The sequence below is a fragment of the Cornus florida genome, unplaced genomic scaffold, assembly GCF_030987335.1.
Source record: "Cornus florida cultivar Cherokee Brave unplaced genomic scaffold, ASM3098733v1 CherokeeBrave_3.0.0_Hap2_Chr05, whole genome shotgun sequence".
NCBI lineage: Eukaryota > Viridiplantae > Streptophyta > Magnoliopsida > Cornales > Cornaceae > Cornus > Cornus florida.
In genome coordinates, this window is record NW_026775575.1 from 63,604,387 (window position 1) to 63,618,824 (window position 14,438).

Genomic DNA, 14,438 nt, shown 5'->3' on the forward strand with positions numbered 1-14,438 from the left:
CGAAACTACGTTTGTTTGAACGAAACTTACTGTTTTCCACCACTTTGCTCCATTCTTCCATTCAGCTTGAGATTGCTTCTTTTATGCTCTAATTTGGCTGAATTGACTTATTTTGGGGATAAGCGCCTGAAAAGGGCAATAACATGAAATTAGTCTAAAACGGAAAAATAAGATAGATAAAGGTCTTAGAATACTCGAGCTAAAGGGGTCTAAATGCACATTTTCAGTGCTTATCACATCCCCAAACTTAAATATTACTAGTCCTTAGCAGCGAACTACAAAGTAAATGAATGAAATGAACGACTATACAACTTTGATCTAGAAAGCAATAAAAGGATAACGCCACTTTCGTAGGAAACACGATTGCATTTAGCACATACAACAAGCCTTTTAAACCCCTAGGTTACCTCTAGTGGACGAGTGAAGTCTCGTGAGAGTTTCCAGAAATGATACCCACAAACATTAAGCTCATTCTCACAAAAGAGGCACCAATATTGCAAACAAGCATTGGGAGAAAACTACCTCAAGTATATAATTTTTCAACCATTTCCAAGCAATCTTCTAAAATTTCAACATCAAGCAAGCAAGCATGGTCCTCCACACTTCATAAAAATGATCATGCAAATCAAAACAACACTAGAATCCTTTTTGAGTGGACCAGCATCAAATATGTTGCTATCTAAGCCAACTAAAGAAATGATCACATCCTTACCCTCAAACTAGCACACAAATCTAGAACCGATCATCAAGACAAAGAGTAGACCTTTTATTAAAGCTTTATTGATCTAGGTGCACTTATTATTTTCACTCGATTTTTTTTTTTTATTTTTTTTTTATCCCTAAGGATCAAAGATGGAAGCATAATTCAATGTGTTGATCTATTAAGCTTTCTAGCGATCCATGAGGTCGAGCGTTAGGTCAATGACTCCCAAACCAGACAGCTTTAGGGCATTAAGTGTTTAAACACCCCTAAGGACTTACAAGCTCAAATCAACTAGGTTACAAATGAAAACAACATCCATCTAATCATTTTCCACTTTTCACCTTTTGGGAGAAGTCCTCACTTTTTTATTGCTTTTGCAACTTCTTCTTCTTCTTCTTCTTTTTTTTTTTTTTTTTTTTTTTTTTTTTTTTTTTTTTTTTTTTTTTTGTAAAAACAAGTTATTATTAACCTAGAGTTTGGGCCCTCCACCTTTCAGTGCGAGAAATTCAGTGTTTAATGAGGCTAGAATCCCGGCTACTCAATGAAAAGGGATTGCTATCCACTTTTGTGAAAATGAAAGTTTTCAATGCACTACTAGCCCAATTGGGATATAACCAATTCAATAATTAACAAAGCATGTACCCCATAAATGAATGTTAGTGTGCTTCTGTGCTAGTGTAGAATCCTAGAGTAAATATCAAAATAATCACAAAATCAGGATGATATGGACCACAAATGCAAGCAAGATATCAATCTTTCAAAAAATTTACTCCTAAATGACATCCATAAGGCATACAAGGAGTATTGGACTCTCAAGTCAAGTAATTTTTAAATTTTAAGCAATATAGTCCTCAAAAGATTAAAATTATAGCTAGCCATTGACCAATCATAGAAAATCCCTCAAATACACAAGTCATGCTCAAAATTTTGAATTGAAATCAAACACTGCAAATAACACCCATTACCCCCAAACTTAAACGGCACAGTGTCCTCAATGTGCAAAGAAAACAAAGGAAAGAGTATACCAGTGCGGCTAAGGCAAAGAATGGCCGGGACACAAGTATCCGAAGTAGGTGATACAACCCCCAAACTTGGGATTAACTGTAGTCCTGAAAAGATGGCACTGGGAGAAAAGATGATTAGATAACAAACGGGATAATAACAATGCACAATGGACATGCAAGTGTAAATGGGATAATAAATGAATGAAGGAGAGAGGAATAAAGATGGTCCTGAAAAATTTTGGGCAACACTCTCTCATTGAAGTCACTGGAAGGTACCTGTTAATGGAGTCAATCACAGATAAATATATCAATATAAGAATCTGACATCCAAAAATAGCATGCATATGATAAAGGAAATAAAAGTAGTATAAGGTACAACACAGTGTCTGGACCAACACACTGGCCGCAAAAATAACAGTATCAAAATGACAGTCATGTATCATAAATATATATATAATGATGAAAGAGATAGAGATATAGATCAAGCAAAGGAAGTTGGGCGAGCGGGGCATGATCCTCGGATATCTCTAAAAATACCCTGCAGCGCAATCAATATATCAGAGCGGAGAGTAGTCACATCTGCTTGGAGAGAAACAACCGCATCCTTCGATGTCTGGATACACTCTCCAAGGTTAGGTGTCTAGACTGGAGCGTCAAGGATGACTAGATCATGAAATTGAGGTACATCCTGACTCAGCTCCTGAGAATGTAATGGTGACCCTGTCGGAGAGTGATGTGGTGACTTTACTGGAGGTTCTTGCTCTAGATCTATATCCATGTGCGCGTCCGCAGCCACTGGTCGGTCTGCTGGATCATCTGTTACTGTTGCTCCTCTATCTCTGCTAGCTTTTCCTCTGCAACCTCCTCAACTACCAAGGCTGCCTCATTCTCAAGGCTCCGATTAAGAGCATTGTAGCTCTTGTCCCAATCCTTCGTGCTATAGCGGCAAGCACCTGTCTAAGTATGCTCCGCTGGATGAAAAGGGTAGTGCTGATCTCTGTGAATCTGAGTAATGAGGTGGGCAAATGGAAGGAATGTGGCACGCCCAGGCTTGGCCTTACTGATGTAGCTCGCATATAGCCTCATCATGACACTCCAGTAGAGTGCAGGAACAAAAAACAAATGGCCAATGTAGAAGGCATAAAGAGCAGCTAGAAAATCTGAGCGCCGTTGGATCTTATAGCCTACCATAAATACGTTTTGGTACAGAATTGAATCAAAGAACCATAAATTATCAGGCAGATAAGTCCTAGTGGCGTATGTCTCGCTTTCACTGTAATGGCCAGTCAAAGCAATGGCCATATTTGCATCAGATGGCCTCCGGAGAATAGGATAATGAAGGCCGGAAGGGCAGACAAGTGGGCATCGAGAGGATCTGGCCAATGTCTCAACTGTGATATGGATGAGGTGGCCACCTATAGTAGTCCGCAGCTCTGATAGGTTACTCGAGGCGGGCCGAAGGTTCTAGTAGAATAACCGGATGAGCCTCGCGTAAACCGAGTAGGTGACTGGAGCAAAAATGGCTGAAATGCTGCACCACTCAATATCATCAAAGGCCGCCCTGGTCAGAATCGATCGGGAAAAGAAGGCAGTGTCGAAGACAGACTCATGCGCCACTGTTAGGTCTATCTCAGACCTGACCGGGTAGTGCTGGTAGTGGTGAAGGAGGTGGTACATGCTCAGCCTTATCGGCCGATGAAGAAGATGAAGAGGTTGAAGCAAAAGAAGAAGAGCGCTAAGACTGAGCTGGAGCTGGCTCCTCATGCTTCTCCGGCTCATCTACTCGTTGTCACACTCTGTAATGACCCAGTTATTTTCATTCCTTTTCTTTTTGCTCAAATTTTACAGATAAATTTTTTTCGTTGTCTTTTCTCTTCTGTGTTTGATTTCCCGTCACTTAGTGTCATATTGAGTGCTCGGGGATGGTTTTCGAGACTCTTTTCCTTGGTTTGATGACTTTCTTTGAGAACTGAGTCATTTTCACATTTTCACTTTTTGACACTATTCACTTTCGTCTCTTTCTCATTTGTCACTTTGTTGGCATAACCTCACTTTTTGCCCTCGGATTTGACTCCGGCTTTGCATGCGTCTATGATTTTTGATTTCCATGATATCTACAATTTTACTTTTGTAGAAAAACGTGTTAAATATTTATTTTTCTTGTAAAGGGCATGGATGCATAACTTTTTGATAATTTTCTTAACTTTTGGGGTTTTAGTGTAATTATGTAAAGTAATTATTTTTCGTCTTAGGGACCATTTTGTAATTTAATTTAGAAGATATTTTTAAAAAGGACCTTTTAGTAATTTTTGGAAAATGTGACAAGTGTCACATTCTCATGGTGCCACTTGTTGGCATTGGGGTGGAGTGACTTGGAAGTATGATCTCTTGACATTTAGAGGGTAGAGATTCACCCACTTGTTGGTCTAGGATTTGGTGCACTTGTTGACTTTGATGGTTGGCAAGTGTGTTCTTAGGATTAAGCCTAGGAAGGAGCCTTGGATTTGTGACAAGTGTAAGCACCAAAATAAGTCTTGCATTAGTGTGTGTATGAGAGATAGTGTAAGAACACATAGTGAGTGGAGGAATACTAGATCCTCCACTCACCATTTTCATTTCATCTTTTTCATTACACTTGTTCTTCAAAACCCTAACCTAGCCACCATTGGAGAAAAGCTTGGCTAATAGCTTATTTCTTCATTTTGGCTTCCTTTCACTCACCGTAGACCATAAAGTTTGGAATACTTTTTGTTCATCTCATCATCTTCTACATAACACCTGAAGGTTTTGTCATTTTGTGTTGATTTGCCTTGGATTCTAGAGAGACACTTCTCTAGTGAGGTAAAGAATGATTTATTATTATTTTTTTATGTGTATACCATGTTTTGTATGAAATCTAGGATTTAATTTAATTATTCATTAGTTAAAAATTAATTCACATGGTTGTATATGATGAAGAATTAATTAAGGACTTGATATTTGATTAGGCCTTGTCTTAATCTATGTTATATATTAATTTGAGAAATTTTGGAGTTGTTTTGAAATCTAGAGATTTATTTAAATTTTATGTAATTAAATTCTACTTAATTACTCCATTGATGTAATTAATTTTTGACTTGATATTAGTGATTATTATGATTTAATCTTTGTTATATATTAAATTAGAAGAATTTGAAGATGTCTTGAAATCTAGAGATTTGATTATTTTTATTTAATTACATCCTATTCAACTATGCCAATGATGTAATTAAACTTTTGAGTTGATATTAGTGATTATCTTGACATGTTGTTTAACATATATTAAATTTGGAATAGTTGGATGAATCTTGAAATCTAAAGAATTTAATTATTTGTATTTAATTAAATTACGTTTTTCTACTCATGGCTTAAATTAAAGTATTGATATGATATATGTAATGACCACGATATGATCTTTGACATGTATTAATTTGAAGCCATTTGGAATTGATTTGGAATCTAGAGAATTTAATTATTTTTATTTAATTAAATTCTATTTAATCACTCCATGGATTTAATTGTGTTTTAGAAGTTGTTTCTATGTTTAAATCATGGACTTGGACTTGTTGTATATTTACTTGCTTACATTTTGAGCATTGGATAATATAGTTGTTATATTTATATTCATAAGAATATGTTTTCCTTATTGCATATATCATTGTCTTGTGTAATGAGTTGCACATTTTGTATTTGACATCTTTCATGCCATAGTAGTTGTGGACTTAGAGAATGTATTGTATGTGTTTCCAAATTTGGTTGCGCGTGGTAGATAGTTGATTATCTTGTATATACATGTTGATATATATGTTGTTGCACAACTTGTTGATTTTGGAAACTTAGGAATGTCGTTGTTTAACTAAGGCTACGACATGGTTCTAGTACGAGGGATTGTCCCTCTACAAGTCTAATGCGCACATAGGGAGGTTACCCATGGGCTAGTAACCCTAAAGTAACTATGGTGTCGGTCTGATCCGGCGTGACATTTAAGTATCCACTTTTTTTGATTTCGTTCTTCATTTTAAGTTGATGGCTTTGAGGATCTATATCTTGTTGTTTCGTTTAACATGTTTCTACGTTGTTTGAATTGCATGTATGACATGATTTGTGGTAGGAATGATTTAAGGTAGCTTAGGATGCTCCATGAGTCTCACTTTAACATAGACGTTAGGTGACGTGATCATTTTGAATTATTTCAAAGTAAAGGTAAAAATCTGTGAAGAAATCGAGTCTATGCATGCTCATTCCCTACGAGTAAACTTATTTACTTAGCCCGAATTTATTGGGGGTTTTGTTCAGGTACGAAGACTTGATTCGTGATGTTCATCATTGCTCGGATGATTGTAAACTTGAAGGTTTTAATTCTTGTAAAGGTTGGCTTGAAATGCCACTTATAGCCTTATTTGCCAAAATGTGTGTATTTGATTCCATTTATGTAATGTGTACATAAGTACACTCTATGCAATGAATTTGACTTATATGTAATGAGGCCAAAGGCCAAAGACACTTATGTGATATGTATGCAAATTTTTTAACTTCATTGTTACTTATGGAAGTTAGGAGATTTCATGCATTGAAGGGTCATATTTTACATACAACATGCCATGAGGCCGTAGGCCATTATAGTACATCTACTTTATCATATTATGTATGCTTGCATGTTCACTTTGGCACACAATACCCTTCTTAATGAAACAAAAACTTAAGGTTGCATTTTTTTGAGTTTTTATCCTATTCTGTTCCAGGGGTATTTTGGGTATTTAAAAATCTATTTTTTTCATTTTTGCCCACATTGTCTGGTAGAAAACTCGATTTCGGAGGGGGTTTCTTCTTTGTGTTTTTCTAGAAAAAGTCATCTTGGCCCTCAAAAACCCATTTTTTTCCCGAAAAATCCTTAATGGCAGGTTTTTGCTGATTTTTAATACAAGTGTTCTTGGTATTATTCATCAACTTTTTTTTGAAAAGTGTGACGACTGATCCAAAACTTCTGAGGGTCTTGTGGGTGTATTTTAAGATTGTATTTTCAATTTAGGCAATTTAAAAACCTCTCGAAACCCCATTTCCTTTCTTTAGGCAGCAGCTCGGAAGGATTTTTACCCTCTTGACCTGATTTTCTTAGGGGAATTCTGGGCATTTTACAATACATTTTTTTTTTTTATTTCTTTCCACATTTATGGGTAGAAAACTTGATTTTAGAGGGGGTTTATTCTTTAAGTTTTTCCAAAAAAGTCCGTTTAGATGCCCGTTTTTACTCTCAGTTGCAGCAGTAGTGGGTTGGCAGCACTGTAGCTGTCATGACCCTCTTTTTGTTTTTGACCTTTCTCCCTCTCCGAACTCCAAATTGAGTAAATTTTTTTTTTTGAACTTGACTATTTTTTGTTTTCTTTCCAACGGTGTGCTCGGTTGCACCCGGATCTTCTTGGATAATTACCAGTTTACCCTTTTTGCTTTGTATGTCCATTTTTCTTTGTTTCGTCGTTTCTCCTTCGTCCGAACTCTGAATCATACGATTCTTGAGTCCATCTTGATTAGTTTTTCATTATCTTTCTAGCGGTGTGCTCGGTGGCACCCGAATCAATAGTTTCTGAAATGATTATTTTGCCCCTAGGGGCTTAATTGTTATTTTTTTGTGATCTTTTGCTTCCGCGTTAGTTCTCATTGAGTTCCACGACCTCATGGAAGGTCACTTTGACTTCTTAGAGTCTTATTTTTAGTTTTCACTTTTGCATTTGGATCTGTTATTGGGTCAATCTTCGGTTCATCACAGGATGCGCTGGCTTGAAAAACCTGGGCCGTCACACACTCGAAGCTGATACTGCCGGTTGGCAACAGTCTTTACTCGAACTATGGCCTGCAAAAGAAAAGAAACACTCGCAACTGTAATCAGTAATAGGAATAGCATATGAAATATCGAATTTAAAGCACACAAATAGAAATATATTTGTCAGGTAAGATAGACAACTCCGAATAATCGACATGAATCTATGCAAGTGGTAATGCAGCCAGGCATGGACAGTGAATGTTCAAATAAGTGAAGCATGCTGAACAATATAAGTATGAAATGCATCCAATGTGGAAAACACAGGCATTGGGCATAAATAAACTAGCATGAACACTATAGAGGGTGCAGAGATATGAAAATGCAAAGTGATGAAATTCGATTGATCAGGAAAAAGATGAGATCGATCCAAGTTGGATCGATCTGGACATGGTGAGATCGATCTTTCTCTGATCGATTAGAGAAAAATGTGATTGATTGAACTCTGTAAAAATATGAAAAGTCACAGATCTGGGACGTGGACAACACGGGGGGCACCTGAGCAAGCTTGTGGGTCCCTTTACACCTTAACAAATCGATATTGGTCACTTAAGAATGGCATGTGACTCCCGAAATTGAAATCGGAACAAAAATATATATAAAAATATATACATATATATACACATGCTTGAAAAGTCAAAAATGGCAACAATGGAACATTGAAGGCTTAGATCTAGGCATGACAAACATAGAAACTCAAGATTGAGGCACAAAACCTAAAAAATAGAATCCAAAACTTACCAAATCGAATGAGAGAAGTGGAGACCGGGAGAGAGAGAGTAGATTTAGGAGCGAGGAAGAGTTTGGAAGCTTCGAAGAAGTCGCCAGAGACTTGCCGGAGGTAGGAGAGATGATGAACAGCGGGGGAAGAGAGATGGGGTCTTGGATCGATCTTGAAATTGATCCAAATGACCCTTGGGTCATATTTTTAAAAACGATCTCCGACCTGTTCAATCGATCACTAGGAAACCAGATCGATCGAACTTCGATCGATTAGGAAGAACTCAGATCGATCGAATCCATAAAACGACACAGTATTTTTGAAATTTTTTGAATTTTTGAAAAAAATAAAACAAAATATTTTTGGATTTTTAGAAAATAAATAAATAAATAAATAAAAATAAAAATAAAATAAAATAAAATATTTTTGGATTTTTTTTCTTTTGATTTTTTTTTTTATTAAATTAAACTAAAAACAAAATTCAAAAAGAAGTCAAAGTCAATAGGAAGCACTTAGATCGATCAAACTTAGATCGATTGAAATTCGATCAATCCAACAGGTGAAAACCTGTAGACAAGTTCGAACGATCATACAGAGAAGTGATTTTTCATGAGTTCAAAAAAAAATTTCTAAGTATGGAATGAAGATCGATCTGAGGAAAATCTCAATCGTTCTTGGAACACTCAGATCGATCGAAAATGAAGTTCGCACGATACACAGAGAGCTGAAATATGTAGGAAATTTACGCACGATGGGACAGAGAGATGATTGGATGCAGGGATGATGTTCGATCGATCGAATTCTTCTCGAGATCGATCGAACAGGCACAGAATGCTTAATTTGAAAATGACAGTGTATGCATTCTCAACCAAAGTCCCTAGCAATATGTATGAACCCAAAATATATTTTGACGACGCAAGAAATGAAAGGTAAAATAGAAATGAGGGAGGAATAGGGTTGTAAACCCTACAAAGCACTAGTGTTTAACGTCTCTAGCAAGACGTTGGGCTCTTTTAACCCGATCAAAAATCTTATTGTGCATCCCCTCCTTAACGGGGTGAATGACACCTTGAATCCTACCCAACAAATGGTTCCCTAAAGAACGTGTTAGATTTGGCTCAAAGGAGATTGATGGTCCTTTGTCAATGCAATTCTTGGGCTTCCATGCCCTTTCAACACTAGCTTTGCACACATTTTTCTTTGAACTCTTTTTGGTAAGCAAACCATGGGAATGTTTAACATCAAGCAAAGACTCTACTTTATCAAGTTCATTTTTAACACATTTTTCAACAACACAAACTTCTTCATGTTTATCCATAGAATTCGTGGTTGGGTTGAAAATGTTCAACTTCACTTTCATGTGGCCAAATGAGATTTTCATTATACCCGTCCTACAATTGATGTTGGCATTTATGATTGCCAAGAAAGGACGGCCAAGGATAATGGAAATTTGGCTCTTAGGATTTGAAACCGGTTCCGTGTCAATTACAATGAAATCAACAGGGAAAAAGAACTTATCAATTTTAATCAAAACATCCTCAATGATACCCCGAGGCTTTTTAATGGATTGGTCGGCAAGTTGTAAAACTACCGACGTCAGTTTTAAGTCTCCTAAGCCCAATTTAACATATACTGAGTATTGAGGAAGGTTAACACTTGCTCCTAAATCTAAAAGAGCCTAATTAATGACATAGTCACCAATGATGCAAGAAGTAGTAGGTGAACCAGGGTCCTTAAACTTTGGGAGAGTGTTGTGTTGCAAGATAGAGCTTACTTTCTCGGTCAAGACCGCTTTCTTTGGTGCTTGGCTTTTGTTCTTCCTCTTTTGGATGCAAAGATCTTTCAAGAATCTGGCATAAGCCAGAATTTGCTTAATTGCATCCAAAAGTGGAAGATTGATCTTCAGTTGCCTAAACACTTCAATTATTTCATTCACTTTGGTCTTTTGTTTTTCAAGAGAAATGGACCCTTTCAAGGCATTCAGAAATGGAGCCATTGGCTCAAAAAAAATTTCAAAATCTTTCCTTGAATTACTTTCAACACAAGAAGTTTTCAAATCATTGTTCAAATTGTTTCTCAAATCATTTTTCACCATTTTCTCAACAAGATGATCATGCACATGCAATGAAGGAAGAATAGAATGTGAAACGGGACGGGTGTCAACTTTTGGTTGCACCGGTTCACTCTTTTCATTGGAAACACAATTTGATTGTCCAAAATTTTCCCACTTCTCAAGGTCATCACCGTATTAACATGTTTAATTCTATGATCTTCATTGGTTTCTACAACAAATTGTTGCTTTGGTGGGGCATTTAGAGGCGTCTTACCTTTTTCTCTAGCATTCAAGGTATTAGCTATTTGCCCAACTTGGGTTTCTAGCTTAGCAATGGATTAGGAATAAGATGTCTGATTAGGAAAATGAGAGTTTGAAAATTGGTTTCCATGTGATGATTGAAACGAAGATCTATAACCTTGGGAACCTTGGCTTTACATTAGAGGTGGAACACACTTTCCTTGAAAACCACCTTGGGGAGGGTTTGAGCCTTCCCCTTAGCTCTTCCACGAGAAGTTTGGATGGTTCCTCCATCCGGGATTGTAGTGTGTGCCATAGGGATTATTCCCTTGGTTGACAAATGTAGCATTAACTTGTTCATGATGCTCATTTTGCGCATATCCATGGGAACAATTGGAAGTAGAATGTAAGACACTAGAACAAGTCATACAAGATTCATTAGATGCATCATAAACATGATTAGGGGAGGAAGACATTTGATTTACCGAATTATGGTTGACCAAAATTGATCAAATCTTTGAGTTAAGGATTTCACCCCGGCGGCTATGTCATTTGAATTGTCAACTTGATATAAGCCGACATTCTTCCTTCCACCTAGAATTCTACCATTTTTAGAAGGCAAAGATCTATGTATGAAATTTTCACTCATACTTTCATACAATTGCCAAACATCATTTTCTTGTTTATCAAGATAAGAACCACCCATAGATACATCTACCATTCCTTTTTTATTATCTGGCAAACTTTCAAAGAAGTATTGGACTAATTGCCACTTAGGAATGTCATGATGTGGACACTTCCTAAGCAAGTCCTTAAATCTTTCCCATGCCTCATGAAACAATTCCCCTTCCCCTTAAGAAAATTCACGAATGGACATTTTCATAACATTGGTCTTTGATACTGGGTAGTACTTCTTCAAGAACTCTTGTTGCATTTCTGCCCTAGAAGTTATCGAAAAAGGCCTAAGATTGTTGAACCAATATTTTGCTTTGTCTTTAAGGGTAAAAGGAAAAAGTTTGAGTCTTAACACTTCTTCTGGCATGTCCGTGTATTTCACGGTGGAACACACTTCAAAAAACTCATCCAAATGCTTGTAAGGTTTTTCACTTGGAAGTCCATGATAGTTAGGAAGCATTTGAATGGTTTGCGATTTAATCTCATAGTGATATGCTTTAAATAGGGGCAATTGAATGCATGTCGGTGCATTGTATTCATTTGGAACATAATGATCACGCAAAGTAATGGGAGGATTCACAACCAGTAGTGCTAAACGAACACCGTGATTAGCTTGAACCATGGGAGGTTGTGGAGCAAAAATTGGCCAAGGCATTCCCAATGGAATTTAGCCTTATTATTGTGGTGGAATGAATGGTCTAGGCATGCCTAATGGTACTTAAATGTTGTTATGATGCACATTAGGGTAGAGAATGTCTTGTTGGTTTATGTGACCAAGGTCCTCCACATGGTCGTCATGTTGCTCCTCCATTAGTAAAATGGAGTGATGAGAGCTACCTCTTCCTCTAGGATTACAAACAATGGATTCAAGATTCAAATTAGGAAGGACAAGAGTAGGATTTAATGACCCACGACCATGCATGCACTAACAAAACAAATAACAAGTAATCAATCAAATAGCAATCACTTTGCCCCGACAATAAATCAATCAACAAATCTCCACATACAATGATCCCATACTCCCATGCTTGAACAATATGCAAAGAAAAGTAAATTGCCTCCACGCGGGCTCACGATCTATCTAAGAATTTAAGAACTTGCCACCATGCGGGCCAACGATTTAACTAGAGATTGAGTTAAGAAAGAGCTCACAAATGGTCCTTAAGCAACTTCAATTCATTTTTCAATTTTCGCTTAGCTTGCAATTGTTTTAGATTTTAGCCTTTTATGCTTAACTTAGCTCCTTACTTTTCAATTCTCCCTTACTTGACTTCCTTTGCTCAATTCACCTAGCCAATCAAGAACAAACACAATAAGTAACTAAAAAGAAAATAAAGTAAAAGCACGATCAAAAGAATACTAATTCCTAATTGTTTCCGAAACACGGCATTGCCAAATCAATCCCCGGCAACGGCACCAAAACTTGGTGGCTGTCCAAGGTCATAACACCCCAAATTGCAATGAAAGTGTGGCCAAGTTTAAATTTATAAAGTGCAATTACTACCTTTAACTACTAATATAGCTAGGGTGAGTAGGGATCGTCCCAAGGAATTGGGGGCAATGTTAATATGGAAACAAGGTCGGATTAGTAGGTCGAGTAATCAAAAGGTATTTTGATTGGTTAATTAAACTACAATGTAAATAAATACAATACTAAGCAACTAAAGTAAATAAAAGGGTAGAGAACAAGAGTGAGAGATATTGGTAACTAAAGGTTACCACTAAACATCACCATTCTAGACACTCAATGTGTAATGAATGAGGGAAAATATGTGTTGCAATACAATGAGGTGTGATTGATTCAATCAACTAGCATGGATTGACTAATTAAGTATACATTCGCTAAACAACCTAGTGAATAGGACAATATATTAAACTAAGCCATTATTCCTTCATTTAAGCTCACAATCAACACACTAACAAGTTAGAGAATTATACTACTTACATTCATAAGTATGGAACATCAAACAAGAAGCATGGATTGTCCTCACATCTAAGAAAGTAGTGCAACTACACTATATCTAAGCTAAGGACACGAAAATTAAACTAATTAAACTAAGGTAGAGGCACAATCCATCAAGAAATGAGTATGAACCATCAAACAAATCACAAGAGTATTCTATTTAAGCACTATGCCTTGACAATCTCTAGATTCATAGCATCAATACACATAGACATGCATCAATATCACAAAATTAAGAGATAAACACATGAACATCTATTCTAGCATACATAGACATATGGATAGAATGAAATGATCAATTGGAAGTATTAATCAACACAAATCATTGTAAAAACAAGATTCATATATATAAATCAAATGTCAAGACAAGATTACAACACAAATCCCCTCAAAATACAAAACATCAAGGTCTAGAAGGAATGCTTAGGGCTAACTCTAGCCCCAAGAAGATGTTTAGCCACACATTGATGTAGTCATCCAACCCTCAAGGGCCATCTCCATGGTAGGAATGATCTTCTTCTTGATGAAAACTCTAGAAGAATGGAAGAACTCCCAAATAGTATATGTCTCTCTAATTTCTAGCCTCCTTTCCAAGATAGTATATGATGATATGATATTCTATAAGATATGATGTAAAAATGGCTCAAAATTCTTATATAGGTAGCTCAAGTGTCACACCCAATGGTCAGGTCTCGTGCACTAGGGTTCTTTCAATGATTGTACCACGAGCCATCTTTTAATGAGCTAGACTCTGTTTTATTTCAAACTTGAGGAGGTTCGATTGATCGAATTCAGATGAGATCGATCAAACTCTGGCCAAATCAATCGAAGTAAGGCAAGATCAATCAATCCTTGGTGGCGCCTTTTTGGAATAAGACAAATCTAATATATTTTTCGGATATTTTGGGAAAAAGATAAAAGTGGTAGGTGGGGATAAGATCAAGGAAGTTCGATCGATCTGAAGAAAGTTGGATCGATTGAAGATGGGAATTCTTGAGGATAAGGACAAGGGGTTTGATCCATCTTGGCAAGGCTGGATCGATCACTGTGAGATCGATCAAAACTATGTCTGATCGATCGAAGTTTGCTGTTTTCCACCATTTTGCTTCCACTTTGCTCCATTCTTCCATTTAGCTTAAGATTGCTTCTTTTATACTCTAATTTGGTTGAACTGACTTATTTTGGGGATAAGCGCCTAAAAAGGGCAATAACATGAAATTAGTTTAAAACGGAAAAATAAGATAGA

General features: G+C 36.6%; 1 pseudogene; it reads left to right on the forward strand.

Moving 5' to 3' along the window:
* The first annotated feature begins 11,333 nt into the window (after window positions 1-11,333).
* LOC132310781 (small nucleolar RNA R71) lies at window positions 11,334-11,431 on the forward strand (annotated as a pseudogene).
* Window positions 11,432-14,438: the final 3,007 nt, after the last annotated feature.